The 19,342-nt window shown below is 35.0% G+C and overlaps 1 protein-coding gene across 2 annotated transcripts in view; it reads right to left on the bottom strand.

The window, feature by feature from the left end:
- The window catches only part of SHOC2 (SHOC2 leucine rich repeat scaffold protein), a 121,298-nt gene that overhangs the window by 101,655 nt on the left and 301 nt on the right, over nucleotides 1-19,342 (bottom strand). Inside the window, exon 1 of one of the 2 annotated variants that reach the window (XM_077126007.1) lies at nucleotides 19,194-19,304. The exons of the other annotated variant lie outside the window; for it this stretch is intronic. The gene's annotated coding sequence lies outside the window, so the exon portion shown is untranslated. Of the gene's footprint in view, nucleotides 1-19,193; nucleotides 19,305-19,342 lie in introns of those variants that run through there. 2 annotated transcript variants of the gene reach the window in all.

The raw sequence follows: 19,342 nt of genomic DNA, 5'->3' as shown, positions 1-19,342 counted from the left end.
CAAAACCAGGCAAAGATATTACAAAAAAAAGAAAACTACAGGCCAATCTCTCTAATGAATATAGATGCAAAAATCCTCAATAAAATTCTAGCAAATCGTATCCAACACATTAAAAGAATTATACATCATGACCAAGTAGGATTCATCCCAGGTATGCAAGGATGGTTCAACATAAGAAAATCAATTAATGTAATACACCATATCAACAAATCAAAGCAGAAAAATCACATGATCATCTCAATTGATGCAGGGAAGGCATTTGACAACATTCAACATCCTTTCCTGTTGAAAACACTTCAAAAGATGGGAATACAAGGGAACTTCCTTAAAATGATAGAGGGAATATATGAAAAACCCACAGCTAATATCATCCTCAATGGGGAAAAATTGAAAACTTTCCCCCTAAGATCAGGAACAACACATGATGTCCACTATCACCACTATTATTCAACATTGTGTTGGAAGTTCTAGCCAAAGCAATTAGACAAGAAAAAGAAATACAAGGCATCAAAATTGGAAAGGAAGAAGTAAAACTATCACTGTTTGCAGACGATATGATACTATACGTCGAAAATCCGGAAAAATCCACAACAAAATTACTAGAGCTAATAAATGAGTACAGCAAAGTAGCAGGTTACAAGATAAACATTCAAAAATCTGTAGCATTTCTATACACTAGTAATGAACAAGGTGAGGGGGAAATCAAGAATCAAATCCCATTTACAATCGCAACTAAAAGAATAAAATACCTAGGAATAAATTTAACTAAAGAGACAAAAAAACCTATATAAAGAAAACTACAAAAAACTGCTAAAAGAAATCACAGAAGACCTAAACAGATGGAAGGGCACACCGTGTTCATGGATTGGAAGACTAAATATAGTTAAGATGTCAATCCTACCTAAACTGATCTACAGATTCAATGCAATACCAATCAAAATCCCAACAACTTATTTTTCAGAATTAGAAAAACCAATAAGCAAATTTATCTGGAAGGGGAGGTTGCCCCGAATTGCTAAAAACATCTTGAGGAAAAAAAACGAAGCTGGAGGTCTCACGCTGCCTGACTTTAAGGCATATTATGAAGCCACAGTGGTCAAAACAGCATGGTATTGGCATAAAGATAGGTATATCTACCAATGGAATCGAATAGAGTGCTCAGATATAGACCCTCTCATCTATGGACATTTGATCTTTGATAAGGCAGTCAAGCCAACTCACCTGGGACAGAACAGTCTCTTCAATAAATGGTGCCTAGAGAACTGGATATCCATATGTAAAATAATGAAAGAAGACCTGTAGCTCACACCTTATACAGAAGTTAACTCAAAATGGATCAAAGATCTAAACATTAGGTCTAAGACCATAAAGCAGTTAGAGGAAAATGTAGGGAGATATCTTATGAATCTTAGAACTGGAGGCGGTTTTATGGACCTTAAACCTAAAGCAAGAGCACTGAAGAAGGAAATAAATAAATGGGAGCTCCTCAAAATTAAACACTTTTGTGCATCAAAGAACTTCATCAAGAAAGTAGATGGAATATTATGCAGCTTTAAGACAAGATAAACTTATGAAGCATGTAATAACATGGATGGACCTAGAGAATATTATGCTGAGTGAGTCCAGCCAAAAACTAAAGGACAAATATTGTCTGGTCCCACTGATGTGAATGGACATTCGAGAATAAACTTGAAGTATGTCATTGGTAACAGAGTCCAGCAGGAGTTAGAAACAGGGTAAGATAATGGGTAATTGAAGCTGAAGGGATACAGACTGTGCAACAGGACTAGATACAAAAACTCAAAAATGGACAGCACAATAATACCTAATTGTAAAGTAATCATGTTAAAACACTTAATGAAGCTGCATCTGAGCTATAGGGTTTTTTTTTTTTTTTTTTTACTATTATTACTACTTTTATTTCTTTTCTCTATATTAACATTCTATATCCTTTTCTGTTGTGGTGCTAGTTCCTCTAAACCGATGCAAATGTACTAAGAAACGATGATCATGCATGTATGTGATGATGTTAAGAATTACTGATTGCATATGTAGAATGGTATGATTTCTAAATGTTGTGTTAATTTCTTTTTTTTTTCTTTCCGTTAACAAAAAAAAATAAAAAATAAAAAATAAAATTAAAAAAAAAGAAAGTAGAAAGACAGCCTACACAATGGGAGATAATATTTGGAAATGACATATCAGATAAAGGTCTAGTATCCAGAATTTATAAAGAGATTGTTCAACTCAACAACAAAAAGACAGCCAACCCAATTACAAAATGGGAAAAAGACTTGAACAGACACCTACCAGAAGAGGAAATACGGATGGCCAAGAGGCACATGAAGAGATGCTCAATGTCCCTGGCCATTAGAGAAATACAAATCAAAACCACAATGAGATATCATCTCACACCCACCAGAATGGCCATTACCAACAAAACAGAAAATGACAAGTGCTGGAGAGGATGCGGAGAAAGAGGCACACTTATCCACTGTTGGTGGGAATGTCAAATGGTGCAACCACTGTGGAAGGCAGTTTGGCGGTTCCTCAAAAAGCTGAATATAGAATTGCCATACGACCCAGCAATACCATTGCTAGGTATCTACTCAAAGGACTTAAGGGCAAAGACACAAACGGACATTTGCACACCAATGTTTATAGCAGCGTTATTTACAATTGCAAAGAGATGGAAACAGCCAAAATGTCCATCAACAGAAGAATGGCTAAACAAACTGTGGTATATACATACGATGGAATATTATGCAGCTTTAAGACAAGATAAATTTATGAAGCATGTAATAACATGGATGGACCTAGAGAACATTATGCTGAGTGAGTCCAGCCAAAAACTAAAGGACAAATACTGTATGGTCCCACTGATGTGAACGGACATTCGAGAATAAACTTGAACTACGTCATTGGTAACAGAGTCCAGCAGGAGTTAGAAACAGGGTAAGATAATGGGTAATTGGAGCTGAAGGGATACAGACTGTGCAACAGGACTAGATACAAAAACTCAAAAATGGACAGCACAATAATACCTAATTGTAAAGTAATCATGTTAAAACACTGAATGAAGCTGCATCTGAGTTATAGGGTTTTTTTTTTTTTACTATTATTACTACTTTTATTTCTTTTCTCTATATTAACATTCTATATCTTTTTCTGTTGTGTTGCTAGTTCCTCTAAACCGATGTAAATGTACTAAGAAACAATGATCATGCATCTATGTGATGATGTTAAGAATTACTGATTGCATATGTAGAATGGTATGATTTCTAAATGTTGTGTTAATTTCTTTTTTTTTCTTCCGTTAATTAATAAAAAAAAATGTTTTTGCATGAGGAAGAACAAAGGAATGTCAATACTGCAGGGTGTTGAAAACAGATGGTAATTAATAGTTTAACTTTTGCATGACACTAAAGGAAAAAATGTTTATTTGGTACAAAATTTATATTTTGACTGGTGCATTTCCTAATATAACTTACATGGACATAAGTACATGGAACCTTGAGTAGGGCATGAGATTTTGTAGGTTTGTCCAGAGTGATGCCTCAATAAATAAATCCCAGAAGGATTTGAACAATGAATTAAAAAGTATTTGCAAAGTCCCCTTGGGGGAATGGTGAGAAAGGGGGAAAATTCAACATCCCCAAGAAGAGAATTTTTGATATTCTCACAAGCAGTGGGGACAACCAAAGCAATAGGCTGAGCCTTCAATCTTGGGCTTTGTTCATATGAAACTTAACCCTGCAAAGGATAGGCTAAGCCTACATAAAATTAGGCCTAAGAGTCACCCCCAAGAGAACCTCTTTTGTTGCTCAGATGTGGCCTCTCTCTCTCAGCCAACATGACAAGTAAACTCACTGCTCTTTCACCTCTCTCTCTCAGCCAACATGACAAGCAAACTCACTGCTCTCCCACTCTCTATGTAGGACACGACTCCCAGGGGTGTGGACCTTCCTGGCAATGTGGGACAGAAATCCTAGAAGGAGCTGGGACTCAGCATCAAGGGATTGAGAAAACCTTCTCGACCAAAAGGGGAAGAGAGAAATAAGACAAAATAAAGTGTCAACGATTGAGAGATTCCAAACAGAGTCAAGGTTATCCTGGAGGTTATTCTTATGCATTAAATAGATATCACCTTTTTAGTTAAGGCCTAACAGAGAGGCTGGAGGGAACTGCCTGAAAATGTAGAGCTGTATTCCAATAGCCATGTTTCTTGAAGATAATTGTATAATGATATAGCTTTCACAATGCGACTGTGTGACTGTGAAAACCTTGTGTCTGATACTTCTTTTATCTACCTTATGGACAGATGAGTAAAACATATGGATTGAAAATAAATAAATAATAGGGGGAACAAATATTAAAATAAATTTAGTAGATTGAAATGCTAGTGATCAATGAAAGGGAGGGGTAAAGGTTATGGTATGCATGAATTTTTTTCCATTTTCTTTTTATTTATTTTTCTGAATTGATGCAAATGTTCTAAGAAATGATCATGATTATGAATATACAACTTTGTGATGAAAAAAAAAGAGAACACCAAGGGCAATATTAAGATTCCACAAGGGTTCCACGCACTAGAGTAACTTTACAGAAACCTACAACCACCAGATGGGTCCCTGGTCCAGATAAGTCCTGAAACCTAGCCCAGCTTCTCCAGAACATCAGAAAGTTTCATCTCCCTACCCCATATTAGTGACAGACCCTTCCAATATGAAAAATTTAGAATTACCATAGCTCAAATAACCCTAAAGAGTGAGAAGGAGAGATTAAAGGTGATGGTGGAGTTATACAGAGGAGGTAGGGTTTAACAAGAGAATGTGATTGCTGAAACATTAAATTGGTATTTCTTTTAGTCTCCAGTATCTTAGAGCAGCTAGAAGTAAAAACCTAAAATTGTGGAATGATATCCCATACCAGACTCTGGAGGTCACTCTTACACAAGCTTCAGTTAGACCTTGTTACCTAACAAAACCCCAACCAAAATCATTCCTGCCAATACTAAAGAACACCTAGGGTACTATGTAAGATTCTACAAAGGTTCCATGTACTAGGGTAACGTCCAGAAACCTACAATCTCCAGATGGCTCCCTGGACCAGAATAAGTCCTGAAATGCAGAAGGGATAGCCTCTCCAGAACATAGTTCTATTCCCCTATCACATATTATCAACAGCCCCTTACAACATGAAAAAGTTAGAATGAGCATAGCTCAAATACCCCTAAAGAGTCGGAGAAAGAGCAAAGGTGATGGTGGAGTTATACACAGAAGGCAGGGTTTAAGAAACAAGTATGATTTCTGAATCATTATATTGATATTCCTTTTAATCTCCAGTATCTTAGAGCAGCTAGAAGTAAAAACCTAAAATTGTGCAAGTGTAACCCACACCAAACTCTGAAATCTGTAATCATTGCAGTGTGCACTGAAATTCATTGCTTTCTTGTATGTTATTTTTCACAAAAAAAGAAAAAGAAAAAGGCTATTTCTTCTAAACTCTAGTGTTCTGTAACAGCTAGAAGGAAAAATCTGAAATGGGGAATGGTAACCCATAACAAACTGTGAAATCTGTTCTGTACCTACCTGTTGAAATGTACTTTGAAAATCATTGCTTTTTCTTTCTTTGTATATATGTTATATTTAACAATAAAAACCATTTTTTAAAAAGTGCATGGAAGTGTCCATTAACAGATAAAAGGATAAACAAAATGTGGTGTGTGTGTGTGTGTGTGTGTGTATTATTCAGCAGTAAGAAGGAATGAAGACCGGAAGCATAAGACAACATGAATGAATTTTGAGGACATTATGTTAAGTAAAACAAGTCACACATAAAAAGGACAAATATTGTATAATCTCACTGATATGAAAAAACTACAATATGTAAATTCACAGACAAAATATAGAATACAGGTTGCAGGGACATAGAATGAGGTTAGAGAATGGAGAGTGGTGCTTAATATGTACAGAAATGTTTAACTAGGTAGAAACATTTGGAAATGGACAGAGGTGATGGTAGCATATTATCATGAGAATAATTAACGGCGCTAAATAGCTTGGTGGAAAGAGGAAATTTATAGTCATGTATGTCACCAGAAGGAAAAGTTGGAGGTTAAAACATAGGAATGTATAATAGAACGAATCTTGTGGACAGTGTCCATGGATTAACTGTAGAAATATTAAAAAGTTCTTTCATAAACTGGAACAAATGTATGACACTATTACAAGGAGTTAATAATAGAGAGGTAGGTATGTGGGGGGAAAATATACCTATTGCAAACTATGGATTATAGTTAATAATATTTTAATAGTCTTTCATAACAGCAGCAAAAGTACTACACCAATACTATGGGTCAATATAGGGGGGGGGCCTAAGGGGTATGGAGGAACTTGAGTTTTCTTTTTTATTTTTATTTCTTTTCTGGAATAATGATAATGTTCTAAAATTGATCATGAGGATGTATGTACAACTATGTGATGATACAGTGAGCCAGTGATTGTACTTAGATGGGTTGCATGATGTGTGAATATATCTCAATGAAACTGCATTTAAAAAAAAGTACATGGAGTGATCTGATTTACTTTGAGGTTATGAATTAAGTTTTTAGATATCAGTGGTTGGGAAAACCAATTTCTCTCTGAAATTATAAAAATTTTTATATTTTTATAAATATATTTTCATTCACTCAACATTTATTTAACACACACTAAGTGTCATATATTGTGCAAGGGCTAACTATACATTTTAAAACATGGAGAAAGCAAGAAAATAGTATGGTAAGCACTACTGATAAAGAGAAGGCATGTTAAACCAGGCTTAGAAGTTGAGGGCATCAGGACAGGCTTACTAAAAGAGATAACACTTCTAAGCAGGAACCCACTAGAAAGGGTGGGAATCATCCAGATTCCTTCTTCCTTTCCTTCAACTCTTAAATCCGTAACAACAACCAAATTCTGTCAATTCTTCTCCCTAAATTTTTCCTGACTCCATTTCTTCATGCTCATTGTCACAGCCGTGGTCCAGGGTATGTTGAATTCTCTCCTACAATAGCATTCTAGCTGGTCTCATCATATCCTCTCCCCCATCCTGTTTCTAACTTAATCACTACACTACAATTAAGGCGATTATTCCTAAAACTTAAATTGAATCAGATTACGGTCCAAGTTAAAACACTTATGGGGGAAAAGTAGATGTCCCCCATACATATAACCTTCAGGATGAAATCCAAAATTCTTATTAACAATTACCAAGTCTTTCAAGATCTGGCTCCTGTTTATTTCTCCTGCCATAACTCTATTTTCCACCTTGCATTCTGGTTACAAGAATTTTCAGCTTCCCTAACAAGCCCTGCTATCTCTTGTCTCCAGGACAAGCTGTGTGAGCTATTTCCATTTGCCAAAAACATAGTTTTACAATTCTTCACTGAACTAACTCCCACTTATTCCTCAGATCTTATCTTACAGGTCTGGGAAGCCTTTCCTGATTACTCAAAACCCTTTCCAAATATCCCCTCCTCTATGTACCTACTTAAAAGTTTCCCTCTCAGAACGCTTATCACACTATATTATATTTGCCAGGTTAGTTGTCTGTCTCCCTCATTTAAGTCATGGGAAAATACCCTTCTTTCTTTTTCACAGTTGCATTCTAGTACTTTTACAAAGCAATTATATTTATTGAATGGTAAATATTTAAGTTGACTTATTTACCCTACTATTCCACTAGATAAAAGGCTCTTTACATAAAGAAGTCATTTTTATTCTTTAAAGTCTCCTACAACTTAAAAGATACCACAAACTTTTTGATGTTATGAATACTTGTTCAATGAAAAGAACTGAACAACAAAACAAAGACAATGCTTGTCTCGTTCGTTCGAATTTCCCCCATGTTCCACTTGAAATTTACTCTAGATCATTCTAGAGTGATCTTTTGATATGAATATCTGAAAATGACAAGACTTCATTTATATTTTCCCTTGTTTATAAAGGTCTGAAAGGCTTCTTATTCTTTAAAGTAGCTTAAAGGACAAAAATTAACAGCAGTCTCCTCCAAATCACAGAGATACATATTTTTCTAGCTCAAAAGTTAAAAAGGGAGTCCTCAAAATTGAGACACCAAAAGATTGGCTCAAAGATCAAGAAACCATCTAAAATTAACATGCTTAAGATAATACCACTGTTTAGAGAGAAATGGGAAATCACATTCATAAGCAGCATTATATGACTCTGAGTAGTTTTTATATGAGTTCAAAGAATAAAAAATTACAATGCTTTATGCTAATACATTTAATGAGAATTCTGTTCTGTCAAGAATGCACAACTCACAGCATCCTCAAAATCGTTCATTTAACTTTCCCTCCTTTGGTGCAGATTAAATAATTTGAACGAAATAGTGAGAGACAAGAATTTATTTATTTTATGTAATAGCAAATAAATAGGATGGTCTTTCAGGAAATTGACATTCCTTCTCATGGAAAAGCAAAAGATTTTATATGTAATTTACATTTGGGGCAAACAAGCATTTTGAGCAAAGAACTGAAAATTTCTATTTATCCAACCTACAATATAAACCATAGTTAGGATTACAGTTTTCTTGTACAACACCTCAATTCACCAGATATGTAAATTGCAAAATTCTCCTGCAAAGTTGCATAAGGCAAGGATTAAATTATCTCAGTGTAACTAAGATACTACAGCTAATATCCTAACCAAACTTTATCTGAAAAGATTTTATGCCATCCAAACACTACAAAAAAGATTTATGTGTGGATATTTGTTTAAACTGCCTTTCTTGCCAAGGAACTCAAAAGATGTCACACACAACCTAAGCATTCCTAAGACATACTTTACTCTTCATTTCCCATGGGCAAACTGGCAATAAATCAAATGATTGGTTACCTAATTATCAGTATAAAGCCAAAGCCAAACAGATAAAATACAACTGCTATCTTAGGTTATATGCACTAAACTGACTACAGCACTCAATAAAGCTTTTTAACTAACAAAATAAATTTTCAGTACTTTTAAAGTTAAAAAACAATTTAATTACATTTAATTACTTCATTTCTGCATGTACAAACCCACACATTCATTCATTAGACCTATCTCATTATAAATCCTTTCCATTACTCACTCTATATCAGAAACTGACAGAAAGAAATACAAACAAAAATAAACGTATTATACATAGCAAGATTAGAAAGGAGCAACAATTCAGCATGTGGTCTCAAGGTATATACCTTACATTTAAGAATCAGAATTTATTAAGTTGCCATTCTTATAAAATAAGTCTTTCTCACTTTTATAAGGTCCACCAATGAGAATTTATTTAAATGACGATCTCTCTGATCAACTAATAATTTTATTTATATACTTATCATGACAGGTTTTTAAAAAATAGGATTTACATATGTATTTTTGGGCTTTAAAACTTTAACTTTTCTCTTGTTATATTTTTTTAAATATCCTAGAGCAGAAATCTTCTTCATGTAAGATAAAAATAAACACATTGCGTAGCCAACCTCAATTTAACTTAATAAGGAATTTTTCCCACTGGAAAAATATATTATATTTTTGAATATACATAAAAGGACATTTATTATTTCCATAATTTAACACATTAAAAATTACTCTAAATTTCCCAACTAGTATGTTCTATCTTCTGCTTTGTGAACAATCCCAGAATATGATTCCCACACAGTTTACAGATGCTTTGCTTCTAGATGAAATGTAACTGAGTTTTTAACATTTGGATACCAATAGTAATTTCAAAGGTAGAAAGAAAAATACAACCTAAATTCCAAGGACAACAAAAATCTGCACAGCAATTAGTTTGGTGTTAAAAAAAAAATTCTTATACTACAAATATACAAACCATTCAGTAACTTCCAGGTAGCAAATGGAATATTGTTTAAATCATACCAGAAAAAAAAAATTACTCAGTAAGAGTTATTGTTAGTTGCTCTCAGAAGCAACTCAAATATTATCAATTTGCATAGCCAGTTATAAAACCTGGATAATCATAGTGAGGATTGAGATGTGCTAATTAACAATTTTTCTTTACCACATCAAATTTGCCATTTATGGATAACCAATTTGCAAACAATTTGAATATAATGAAATAGCAAAATTTCAAATATATTTAACTTAATTTCATGAAGTTAATCAAACAAAAACCTTGAAGATCCTTGCCACAGGAGCATTATTATTACATCAATTATCACTATACTACATATATACATGAGAATGTCAGGTATTACTGGGTTCCAGTTGAAAGAAGCCAGATAAGGTTTTTATATTTTTGTGTGTAGATAATTTAGTCATGTACTAAGATACTACTTGCAGGGCTAACTCTATAAAATTTAAATACCTGACTTTACCAAGCAAATTTATTAAGTCATTCCTTTTTCACATCATAAAAATCTTTCATCTATAATATTTAGTTCCAGAATCCATTTGCATATTCCAATCAGTGCAAGCTCAAGTCACTATCTTTTCTAATTAACAAAACAAGCTGGTAATGTATGTTTTACTAAATCTTTTTACAATCACATTTTTCCTGAACAATGAAAATAAAATAGTGGAAGTCATTCTTTATAGTTAATTTCTATTCAATTTAGGTGTGGTAGTTAGATTCAGTTGTCAACTTGGCCAGGTGAAGCTGCATAGATCTATTGCTGTGGACATGAGCCAATGGCATGTGAACCTCATCTGTTGCTGATTATATCTGCAGTCGGTTAGGAGGCGTGCCTGCTGTGATGAATGATGTTTGATTTAATTGGCTGGTGCTTAAATGAGAGAGCGCAAGGCAGCACAGCACAAGCAGCTCAGCATACCTCATCTCAGCACTTGCAACTCAGTCCAGGCCTTTGGACATGCAGAAAAGAATCACCCCGGGGAAAGTTGTTGGAACCCAGAGGCGTTGGAGAGAAAGCCAGCAGAGATCGCCCTGTGCCTTCCCATGTAAGAAAAAACCTCAGTTGAAAGTTAGCTGCCTTTCCTCTGAAGAACTACACATCAACTAAATAAATTCCCTTTTATTGAAAGCCAATCCATCTCTAGTGTGTTGCATTCCAGCAGCTAGCAAACTAGAACATTAAGTATCTGATTCTCATAGGCTGATACAATGCTGCAACCTTAGGGATGTACAACACCCTAGGGGAAATGTATAAATAAAAACTATTTTTGTGGATATTTAAATTTTAAAGACTGTAACAAGCATCATGAAAATGTTTATTAGAATTATCAAGCTTTTCTTAATAAAATTTTTAAAAGTTGCTTTTAGAATAGCAACTCCCATTTCTTTAACTTTTTATTTTGACAGTTACAAAAATTAATACAAGCTCCACACAGAGAACTCCAGAATACCCTTATCCTCTAAAATACCCAGATTCACCAATTTTAACATTTTGCCACATTTGCTCTATCATTCTACCTATCCATCTACCGTTCTATTTATTGTTTCCTCTATTTGTATATCTATCTGTCTGTCTCTTTATCAATCTATTATCTGAACCCTTGGTTCAGACGGAGTACGAGTTGTACACATCATGCTCCTTGAACCCTTACTATTACCATGTACATTTCCTAAGAACAAGGATATTCACTTATGTATCCACCTTATGTGCAGTTATCAAGTTCAAGAAATTGAACACTTATAAAAAGCTTACAAGCTATGTTCTAATTTTTTTCATGTCCCAATAATATCCTTTTGAGACTTCTCTCCTGCCTTGCAAGATCCCATCTACGATCATATAATGCCCTTAATTCTCATTGTCTCTTTAGCTGCTCTTTTTTTTTAATTGTGCGAACACGTATACAACAAAAACATTCTCATCTCAACTGCTCCCAAGCATACTATTCAGTGGGATTAATCACATTCACTATGTTGTGGTACCTTCCATTATTAAAATGTTCCATCTCCCCAAACAGAAACCCTCCACCCATTTTGCATAAACTCCAAGTTATCCCTGCTCCCCATCCCTGGCAACCTGTACTATAATTTCTGTACTCTATAAACTCAAATATTCTACAATATAAAATAAGTGATTTCATTTTTAAATGGTTATTTTTCTCAAGCCAAATAAAAATTCTTGCCTATATTGCAACCTAAAATATTTTCGCCTGATTTATGTCAAATACTCATTGACCATCATTATTTAGTATCTGATCTAACTTTTAGGTCCCTAGTACCCAACACAAAGCTTAACAGTCTCAAATATTCTTTGAACTTTAATATGCTTTGTTCTTGTCCCAAATACTCATGTTCCGTGTGTACTACTATAAGCTATTATATAACAGGAGGTGGGGAAAATTAAAAAATACTGCAGTACTACCAGTCATTTAGCATGCTGAGTTTCTACAGTTTCTTTCTCAGTGGGTGTTCTGAAACTAGGCCATATTTCTAGTATTAAGGATTTCAAATCACTACTTCCAAAGTACAGAAATGAATGTCCTCAAGATTAAACCATAAAACCTTACTACTTTAAGCTGCCAAGTATATAAGCATCCCATTTGTGAGTTTAGAACTGTAATTAACACACGGTAGATAAACCAATTTTTGCTTATTTTAGCAACAAAATAAGGAATAACTAGTTCTTCTACCTATACTTAAATAGTGTGATAGAATTCAATAGATCATAACATTAAGATAAAATGCAATTTATCTGAACCAGAACTAAAGTCTGTCAGTGAAATTTTGAATTCTATATTCCAGAAGATTTACAAACCAAAAACTACATATCCTCTATTTCAGGTCACCCAGCCTTCTACAAAGAAGTAAATTATGACCTCTAACCTAATTTTCCCAGTCTAGGCTTTCAGGAAATGGCAAGAGAATAAAGCTCACTCTCTTTAACAGAATAAAAATTGCAGAAATGCTTATACCATTTTGTCATATCATTGCAACAGGTATGTTTTCATTCAAAACAAATAAAAAAAATCAGTTCCTCAATTTTACATATTTCATAGCTAAGTTAAAGAAACACATAAAATTTGCCTCTATAAATTATAAAATAGTAATATTATATCACACTGATTCAGTACTTTCAAAGAGTTATTTGTTTCAACTTGATTTTATTCAATAAATATTTACTGGGTGCCTACTGTTTCACCTCATTAAGCAATTCTTTCCAATAACAAAAGTGTAACATATTCAAAGCTTTAAACTGTATTTTTTATGGAAACCTTTCTGAAATGTAATACACAGCCCTGCGTTTTAACACAATTTACTAATGACAGTTAACCTCTTCTTTATATATGTTCCACATACAAAACAAATGGTGTCTTGAAAGATTCTAAGTAAGTTTATGACAACATTAAATTGCTATTCTTACTTTCAACTCTCTAACAGCTTCTATGAGTATCCCAGTCCTCTTCACATTGGCTTAACAAACTTTTTCAAAGTGTATGTTAAGTGATAATAAGAGCCCTAAGTTAAGACCTGATGAAGTTCTACAAGCAGGAAATGTGTGTTTAGGGGCAAGAACTCTCTGACATCTCGTTCTTTTAGTGGCCTGTTCAGTTTGTTTGAGGGCTCTACAAATTTTACAAATTTACAAATTTTCTACTAGAAGCCTAAAAGAAGGCTTAGACATCGTATACAGGAGAAATAGGAAACAAGACAGACATATCATGCTCATCATGAAGCTTACAGTCTAGAGGAAAAACAAAAAGCCATTCAATACATCATTTAAAAATGATACATATTAAGAACAGATGAAGTTCAGGTGCAAAAGGACCTTAAAACAGGAGAACCTAACTAGATATCAAAGAAGGCCTCTCTAAGGATGTGATATTAAATCGAGACCTAAAGTGTGATTACAAGTTTAGCTAGCTGAAAAGAGCAGAGGCTGGTATCCAAGCAAATGACACCAAAAAGTTTGTTTCCAAATTTATGATCTTGAGATAAATGAAGTATTTTAGGATGGATAAGGTAGTTGTTAAAACATGAAAATTAAAAAACAAACATTACAAATTCCTATAGTGAAAATAATTAAAAGGATAAAAGCAAACAAACAAAAAAAGCAATACAAGACAATGCTTTTAAAAGAAAACTATGTTACTTTTGGGGTCACTGGAGTTTGGGACAGCTGAGAGGGTGTGCTCATGCCCTTGAATTTTTTATATTGTATGAAAAATTACTCAATACAAAAGTTCAAAGAACTTTTAAATCATGTAAGACCACACAAAGCTTTCTACCAGGATATAACTGCTGATCACACAATGAGATTTACTTAAAGAGAAGCACTATCAAATAAGTATAGAAAGAAGGTTTTAAAAATGTACTTAGAAGAGTGAATTTTAAATGTCTGTGAAATAAATGTGTACCATGAGTTTTAAGGAAGTTCATAAATGTTACTTTTCAACATGATGCATATATGCTGAGAAAAAGATATTTAAATAAGATTTTGAAACATATTGTCATTATCCAAGCTCTAAATCTGGAAATTATTCCACATCAGTTAGGCTGATATGTTCTCCTGGCATTTAATTAAAATATTAATGGAAAATATACTTAGGTAAAGGTATTAAATAATGATTTGACATGACCCTTCAATATTAATGTAGCTTACAGTTTCAGACACAAGAAGTAATCTCTAAAAATACAGCTTTTAATGAAAGCCTAGAATATAACCTACAATATAAATATTGGAATCCAAATTGCTACCACCTGCAATTCTCCAAATGAACCTTAACTTTTGTAACCTCTGTGCATTTTCATACACTTTGACTACCCTCCACTTATCCTATTTATTCCTCAAGAATCAATCAATTCTGGTTCTTTCCTCCTTAAATTATGCCAGCTAAACAAGCAGCCTGGTTTAGAACTCATCTGGTTTCTCCAGGATCTATTGCTTTCAAAGCACTTGTCACACTGTATAACAATTAACTACTAATTTGTCCAGTTTCTGCAACAAACCGTGAACTCACTGAAAGCAGGAAACATAATATATTTATCCCTGATCCTCAGAGCCTGGAATGTACATGGATGGCACTGAGAAGTTCTATGACATCAGTAAATGTGAAACTTTAGTAAGAAATATTTATAAAATAAAATGTAAAAGACTATTTGCAAGACTGTGAAAATCTTGAAAGCAGGAAGGTGCTGTTATAACACAAAACTGGACATGGAGAAAGCCCAAATTTAACTGATGAAATTAACTCCAAGTCTTAGGAATATCAGACCAAGCCATTTCCACTTTGCCTCCACCATAATAGAAAAACTAAAAGAAAAAAAAGAATTTTTTATTAACTATGAAATCACTTAATTAAAAGTGCAAATAAAGTGCTTATATTGTTGAGTTGTCACAACACTATAAACATCAGAAGACAGACATGCCAAAAAAATTCATAAACATCTCACAAGGTCATTTCACATAGGAACCAGTTATACCCTCTTTTAAGGTCTCCTGTAATGTTTTAGTTATTAACAATATGTTCATCTTTCCCATAAAAGCACGCTTACCTTTTACAGAATTAACTACTTTTTGCAATCAGTTCTGATCTTTAGAGAAGCTAAAATGAACTATAAAGTATGAAATCCAGTTAGTTCTTTTAAATTTGAGAAGAGTAAGTGCATCCTTTCTCAGGAAGCATATATGTTAGCAACACCTCAAAATCTGAAAGGGGCTTTGTAATTAGAATATTATTTTTCTGTGTTAGAAATACTGCTTTGCTGCATCAAAGATGTGAGAAAAAAGCTGAGAACCAGGGAAAAATATCCAAACAAAGACAGACTGAGCGTTAATTTACCTCAAAATAAAGGAATTAGATAGTTTAGAACACAAATTAGTTTTTCCAACTAATGCATGTTCATTTCAATATGCATTCATTGAAATCATATTTCAGAACAGTCTATAATATACAAGTCTATAATATGCAAGGACACCACAGGTCAGCTCTATCTTAGAAATTTTTCAGATTCTAAAAGTCAGTTTAGATAAGGAAGTAGGAAAATACTATTTGAACTACTATACTAAAAGAGAAAACATTTCCAAAAAAGATTTATAGGGTATAACTTTGATGTAGTTTTACAAGTAGACAAAAATTTAGAAGACAGACCTAGCAGTTAAAATAAGGGACAACAATAGCAACCACAATTTAGTCTATGAAAGGTTTAACCTTAAATTATAATATCTAATGCATACATAATGCACAAACTGTCTACCAATAAGCAAAATGTCAACCAATTTAATATTTGCAGTACTCATTATTAAATACCATGTAAAGTTCTTAATGTATCACTCTACTGCTAAATTATAGTCAATTTCTATCTAACGTGTCTATAACAGTGTATTTACCAGTTCCTACTAGTCTCATTAGGAAATGTCAAAGTGCTTATTTTATATCTAAATTTCCTCTCCTAATTGATATTTTATAAACTAGTTCAAGAACATTTTACCAAAGCCAAGCTATAAACCTCAGAACTCACTGAAGGATTTGTGGTTCATTTTGTTTGATTGGTTATTTTTTATTGTTTTTGGTTTATTTTGCCTTGTTTTGTTGTTTATAAGCATAGATTTTCCGCTTTTTCATACAAGTAGAATACAAGAATGATTTATATATAAAGATATATTCTCTCTTACTTAATCTTCGCCCTCCAAAAATATGCATCTGTATATCTGCATATATAGGTTAGACTATATGTTTTAGTAAAAAACATGCGGATTATTTTTATATTTAAATATCTTCTTACAAAAAACCTAAAAGCTATTTATTTAAACTGTTTAATGAACAGAAGTCTTCTAGAAGTATTAAATTACAGAACAGATAATAATAATCCAGCAAACTGTCAAAACAATACTGCAATCTACCTGGGGATAACAAAGCACTCTAACCTTATTCACCCTTTCGCCACAATCCATATTCATAAACCAAGGCAAAAAGATATAGCGGCAGCCATTTACACATCACCTTTGGGAGTGCTCCACATAGAATTCTAGTTTGTTTCTCTGAACATGGTGGGGGAAAGTCACTGTGCCTTATCACAAGTCATTGAAGAAACAGTAATATTTAAAATGCATAATTCCAGCAAGTATAACAAGGTAACTTATAATTTTGGTGTTCCTTTTGAAACATGAAATGTAAACGTCGACTGGCTTGTAGTTCCCAAATTATTGTACGATCTTTAGTTGCTACAATTACCAAAAAAAATTTCTGATCAACTTTCTGAATATGGTCACTACAAAACTAAAAGAGAACCCACCTGCAAACTATTACTATCACTCCAATTAAAAACTTGGAAATTGTATTTAAGAATGAAATAAAAGAAATGTCAACCTTTCTTGGGTTGTTGTAAATGTAACTACATTTTCCCAACTGAACAAGCACTTGGGAAAATGTATTACCCTGCTAATCAGGCCAGGTCCATAACTGGAAACAGGCACTTCAAGAAACAGAGTATTGTATGTTAGTTAAATCATTTAAAAGTTACAAATCTTAAACAAAGTCTTTATTTTTGTCTGAGGTCTATTTTCAAATACATACGCCTAATTAATTAACAATACTTTACAAAGTAATTTAGTCCAAATAAGTATTTAAAAGATATAGTCAATTTAATTTCCATATATAGGGAAATAGTCACTTACATACTATATTCATAAATATTTTTGTCACTGTCACATGGAAAACTTCAATGCTTCATAAATTCAAATTATAAATGTAAATTTACTGAATGTTACAAATTGTACACAACAGCTAAGTCTCTTCAAATACACAGTAACAGTTATAAAGGCCATGGCATGGGATGCTGTTAGTGTGGCAATTAGTACACTAATAAATTGAGGTCTTAAAAATAAAGACTAATTTTCAGTGTTTGTTAAACTTCAATACAGAAACACTTGGTTATACTAGGCGTACTCGAGGACTCTGAAAAACATAAAAATAATGTCTTTGCTATAGTAATCTTGAGTGGATTCTAGATGCTCCTGATATGTATGAAATAGTGATTAAAATTACAGAAGTGTAAGCTCAATTATAGAATGTTGGTAGTTATGCTGGAGGCAAATACTACAGTTCACATCTGCAACCTAATTTTGCTTCAGCATCCCCAGAGACTTCGAAAACATTTCTTTGGGTAGGTTGCAAAATAGTGCTTCCTCTTTTAATCTCATCACCCTCGTTATGATACAAAGCAACAGATAGGAATGAAAATCAAATCCCCATCTCTAAGGGCCGAAAGCTTAAGAAACGCAAAAAAGGGTCTGCTTTCCAACTCCCGAATCTGTTATTCGTTTCACCTATTTGTAAACCCATGTTTCCACAATAACACAAAACCCTCTACTGAGTTTTTAAAATAACAATAATAATTATGGTTCAGAGTCATTATTCTTCTACCTAGGATAGGGGAGGGGGACAGGGATGGTACAAAACAATGGATACTAAGAGGCTGGGGGGGGGGGGGATCGTTTTGTCCTGAAGCCTCTGGCGCTTTGAGCTTGCGTAGAGGGGGAAGGGGAGGAAGGGGAGGAAGGGAGAGTTAGAGTACTTTTCCTCTATCCCTAAAAGCCACCGCGGAGAGTGTTGTTCATTAAGGCATGTTCATTAAGGCAATCTTGGATGGCTACAACTCGCTTCACCAGGCAACACACCCAAAGCCGATTCACCACTTTCACCGAAGGGTATTTAGGGAGAGGAGACAGAGTGTGGGCTTTTGGGGTTGGAAGGACAAGGAAAGACCCCACCCGTTATCACTGTCGCTGCGCTCGGGTCCCTCCACGATTTTACGACACCCCCATTCCCCCACGACGCCCACCCGGCGCCCCGCAGTCCGGGCCTGGTGCCCCGGGAAGCCGAGAGGGGGAAGACAGTCCTCCAGGCGCCCCCGGCCCAAGCCCCCGCGCCAGCTCCCCCTCTCTCCGCCGCTGTCCCGGCCGCCAGCCGCCGTCGCCGCAGGCCGGGCCCTGCAGCTGTCAGAGCCGGCCGGTTCGCTCTCGGCGCCGGGATGCAGGCCGGCAAGAGAGCTGACTCCGAGGGCCCGGCCCTCCCGGCCGCAGCACCCAGGAAAGCAGCGGCCGCGGCGCCTCGCAGGGCCCCGGCCCCTAGGGCCTCGCCCCGGCCGCGTCGACTCGCGCCTGTCAGGGCGCGCGGGGCCTCCCCCTGCCGACACTCAGACCGACCGCCCAAAGGACAGGAAGGAAGGCAGGAAAACAGACCAACAGACACTCTCCCGCCTCATCGACCCCTAGTTACCATCAGGAGCCACGACTCCGCCATCCTCCTCTTTCGCCCTCCTTCCTCCTCCTCCTCCTCCTCCTCAGAGGCGACGCTGCCCAACCGCCGACCCCCCCGCCCGCCCCTCCCCCACTCGCCCCGCCCCGCCCCGCCCGCCTGTCCACACA

This window comes from Tamandua tetradactyla, chromosome 13, assembly GCF_023851605.1.
Source record: "Tamandua tetradactyla isolate mTamTet1 chromosome 13, mTamTet1.pri, whole genome shotgun sequence".
Classification (NCBI taxonomy): Eukaryota; Metazoa; Chordata; class Mammalia; order Pilosa; family Myrmecophagidae; genus Tamandua; species Tamandua tetradactyla.
This window is presented reverse-complemented; position numbering and strand designations above follow the sequence as displayed.